Here is a 4,736-nt window from a genome sequence, read left to right on the forward strand (position 1 = left end):
ACCTTCAACTCCTTTCAGCTTTGTTGACTACAACAGCTTCCTTCCCTTGAGCTGGTTCCACTCCGTTAGCAGCTTCCCTGTCAGGTAACCCATGACTCTGGCATCTCCAATATTTTGAGTCTCCAAGTCAATTTAGCTTTCATCTTTGCAACTGCACACAATGGCCTCTCTAGGCCTCCATTCATGGACACCCCTGACATATACCTTTGCCTCAAAATTTCCCTAGTTGTAGAGGGAGATTCCATAACCCCTTTCTTGTGTCTTTGACTCTGAAGCCAGAACCACTTGAATGAGGCTGCCAAGTTCTGTTGCTTGCTGGAGCTGGAACATGGCCCCTTTGTTCAATCACATCTTCGCCATCTTTCTGGGTTTGATGGTTTTCTTCGCTGCCTAAGCTTGGCTGTCCTGAAATGTGATCTCATTTAAGCTTTCTTGAACCTCCAAAATGACATGATATTTTGTCACTCTGAATTTAAATACTGTGTGTTCCACCCTCTCTCGGTCAATTTACATAATATTTGTTTTTCTCTCACAGACTTATCTTACTTTGTGTAGCAACTTCATGGTTTGTCTATGTTCCAATATGGCAGAAAAAAAGCAAAGGAAGAGACACCCAAGCTGAAGTTTGGTTGTAATTATGTGTGTAATTTCTTTTCTTTTGGAACAATGACTATTTATGACAAGATATGTTAAATAGATATAACAGAGGAAGTTGAAATATTGAGACCTAATAGAAGTTCTCTACAGAGATAAATTTCTTTCCCAGAAAGTGCCACAGTCATTCAGTCCCAAAGACATACAGAGTCTTATATTAATTATCAATTGTTTTGTCTAATAGATCAGGCTTATTTTTCTCTAGCTCTTACAACTTAAATTGAACCATAATTCTTATCTATCTTTAGCCATTTGGCTTGGTACTTTCTCTCACTCAGGCATTCTCATCTTGTTTCTACTACATCTGGCTGGTGAATGTATCTCTGTTCCTCTTCCCAGAATTCTCTAGTCTGGTATCCCTGCCTATACTTCCTGCCTGGCTACTGACCAATCAACATTTTATTAAACAAATACAAGTGATGGATCCATACAGTGTGCAAAAGCATTATCCCACAATAGTGGTCACATACTTAAAAGTAGTATGGGATATCCCTGGTCATGATATATAAGAGCCTTCTCACAGGACTCACTTAAAGACTCATTGTTATGTATATATAAATTCATATATAGAGAAAGATAGATAGATACAAAGCAATGTTATATATCATGTATATTACATGTATGATATAAGATATACATCTTACCACATCTCCAAGGGCATGTGGTTTAATTTCCTGTTACATATTTGCCACCACATAGCGTAAAGTAAATAATTATAATAGAAAATACACAACTTTATATTTTCCTGTACACCAAACCACAGAGGTAGTATGCCATCATTGACAGCTCTAATGCCATCACATTGGCTCTTCATAAAATAATAGCAAACATTGAATATTTAGACATTTATCAGCCTCTCATACAAGGACATGAAAAATGATCTATGTTTTTCAGTGCTCATAAACACCAAAGGACAGACAGTGCATAGCTATGGATGACAAAGAGTTGGATACAGTAAAATGTTGGATCATCCAGGAACATAGCTCTTGATGAGAAGACGATGCTGTCCAGAATGGACATCAACACAAAGACACTCAGGAGCAGCAGGATGGTCCAGGTGGCCCTTGGCTCTGGAGATGCTGTTGGAGAGAGGCTGGTGCTGTGAAGACGCCGGGACAGCTTCTTGTGCCTGCACAGGAGAGTCAGCATGTACCCGCTGGAGAGGGCCATAAGATTAATAAGAAAGGCTTCCCTGAGGGCCAGCAATGTGGAAAATTTACTTCGCATGACGTAACTCATTGGTAAAGATACTAGAATTTGGTATCATACATATAGTTACCCAAGGTCAAAATGTATGTGGTCGTATTAGATGCTAAGAGGTGATTGCCAATGGACCTATAAGAGACACTCATGGGTAGAAGAGCAAAGAGATGTGAAAGAAAGATTTGTGCTTGACCTTTGCTAAACAGGAGCTTCTGGGACTGAGGATGATAGCCTGGAGGACACTCAACAGGCTGGTGGTACACAGAGCAAGACCCTGAAATTCTGTACAAGTAAACAAGGAATTGACATATAATGTTCCTGTCCCTGCAGGAAATAAAAATGTCTATGGCTACGACTACAGTGATCAGAAGCAATAATATGTGCATTAGGGCCAAGAGATCAATAGGCAGGTCACCAATTACTTGGATGACATATTAGTTGACTCAAGTATAAATACTTTACAAAGAATTTTGATTATGCTTGCCTCTGTAGTAAAGTCTGAGGTTTAGTGAAGGCAGAGGCAGTCTGGGGATGCAGTCTGAGGGCAGGATCACCCTTCAGTTTGAGTACTGGTAGAGGTAAAAGAGCTCTCTAATGACTGGCACCATGCTTCTCTGGTCTTCAGCATTAACACCTATATGTGCCTCTGGATTTTATTATTAATACCAATTAGAATTCATACTGCAGGTGTTCTTCTCTTTCCCTATCTTTCTTATCCATCTAGACAAATTCTCTCATCCAGCCTATTGAGTACCAGAACCCGAGGATCCTGCTATCTCTATATCCTGTTGTTATAGATGCTTATACATGGTCAATACCCAGTGCTTTGTGTAAGCTGCGATATTACACTCTGGTCACTGTCCTCTCACACATGGACAAGAAAAGGCCAATGATATCCTTTTCAGTGCTGATGAACACAAAAGGACTGACTGAGGCATAGCTATGGCTCACATGCAGAAGGATAAAGTAGTATATTGGATCATCTTTGAACATATGGTTTGAAAATATCATAATGCTATCCAAGATACACATGAGCACAAAGAAGCACAAGAGCAGCAGGATGGTCCGTGAGGCCCTTTGCTCTGGTGATGCTTTTGGAGAAAAGTTTGTGATGTGCAGATGCTGGATCTGCTTCTTGTGCCTGCACAGGAGTATCAGCATGTACCCGCTGGAGAGGAACATGATACCCATAACGACAACTTCCCTGAAGAAGATCAATGAGAACATTATGTATTTCATTGGAAAACTGAAATGTACAAGAGAGCAGGATTCAGTAACATACAGTAGGTGTTCTGAGGTCACATTAGGAGTCTTAACCATGGATATGAAAAGGTAAGTGGAAAATGATGAATAGAAGGAACAAAGGGCAAACAAGGACCACAAGTTGTGACATGGGGATAATTTTCTTTTGAACTTTGCTAAACAGGAGTTTCTGGGGCTGAGAGTGATGGCCTGGAGCACACTCAGCAAGCAGGTGCCACAAACAGAGAGACCCCTCAAAAATCTGTATAAGAAGAGAAGAGATTTACATGTGATGTCGTCCCATCCATGATGAAACATGAAAATATCAGTAGCTATGATGCTCGCAACCAGCAGCATCAGAAGGTGGATTACAGCCAAGAAGCCAATGGGCAAGTCAGTGAGTCTGGGCTTGTGCTCACTACTGAGTGTGAGGACGTGGAAGAGGAGAAGGACACTGTTGCCTGAGATTCCAATGCTTATCTCAGAGAAGACAGTGTATCTAAAGTTAGTGTAAGTGTACAGCTTTCTGTTCTGACTCATCTTATGTGGTCAAGAAGCACAGAGTAAACCTTGTGGGGGAAAAGCAAGAGACCCCTCATCTCAGACAGCCTTGATTGTGAATCTTAACCAATGCTATCACCTTGGGAATACATGACAAGTTGAGCTCAGTTCATCCTTCTCCAATGAATCCTCTACATCAGCTCACCCCAACATCAGAAGACACCCGTTGTCCTCATTGTCCTAGTGCTTTCCCAGTGTCGTGTTTCTCTTTCCTTTGTGAGGCTCCCTTGCACATGGGCATTCATGGAAACCAACAGCTGTGCATCACAGCACACACTGCCGTCCCCACAGCTGCTGTGAGAGCATCCCCATGAACTGTCCTGTTCTCCCCTGCAGAGTTCTCATCATCGGGGTCACAAGCAGCTGTTTTGTGGGAATATGAATTAGGAAGACTACATAAACTAGAAATGCTACCTACCTGAGGACAGAAACGCCCATGGGCTGACCTGGTCAGGATCATTTATTTCAGTGCCCTCTTTGTTCTGTTCCTTTACTACCAATATTCGTAATAAAGTTTTATTACAAAAGTTGAAAATTGTGATCCCTAATAGACTACTTCAATTTCTCCCCGTGACCTGCCATTGTCTCAGAGTGTAGCTTTGAGAACTCTGAGGCTGATTTCCAGTCACCTCCTCTAGATCATGTGGACAGCCATGTTCCTGTGTCTGGAGTACATCATCAGTGACATGCAATGAAGTCTACACCCCAGGCATGAAGTGTGTCCAGCACATGATGGTCTCTGTGAAGTGTTGGCTGATGCCTTTCTCATGTATGCCTTATGCATGTAGTATTGGAGAGTGAAGGCAGCTCTGTTAATGCCTGTTCAGCTCCGTCCCTACCTGAAGTGAAAAAGACAGAAATGAGGGAAGAAAGCGAGGGCAATGTAACATCTGCACAAACTTCGACAGAGCTCCAATGTGCTTTCCTTTTTTGAATGCTGCTGTTTCTCTGCTCTCCTTGACCATGTTTAGTACAAGCAAGTTTTTAGTCACTATCAAACATTAGGCACACACAGGTTCTAATTTTTTCTCATTTAGTATGAGAATTTAGAGTGGCTCTAGAGGAATTCAAACAGA

The 4,736-nt window shown here is 41.6% G+C and overlaps 1 pseudogene; it reads right to left on the reverse strand.

The window, feature by feature from the left end:
* Positions 1-1,492: 1,492 nt before the first annotated feature.
* Positions 1,493-3,048, reverse strand: LOC142855327 (vomeronasal type-1 receptor 47-like; annotated as a pseudogene).
* Between the last annotated feature and the right edge of the window lie 1,688 nt (positions 3,049-4,736).

This window comes from Microtus pennsylvanicus, chromosome 8, assembly GCF_037038515.1.
Source record: "Microtus pennsylvanicus isolate mMicPen1 chromosome 8, mMicPen1.hap1, whole genome shotgun sequence".
NCBI classification, from domain to species: Eukaryota; Metazoa; Chordata; class Mammalia; order Rodentia; family Cricetidae; genus Microtus; species Microtus pennsylvanicus.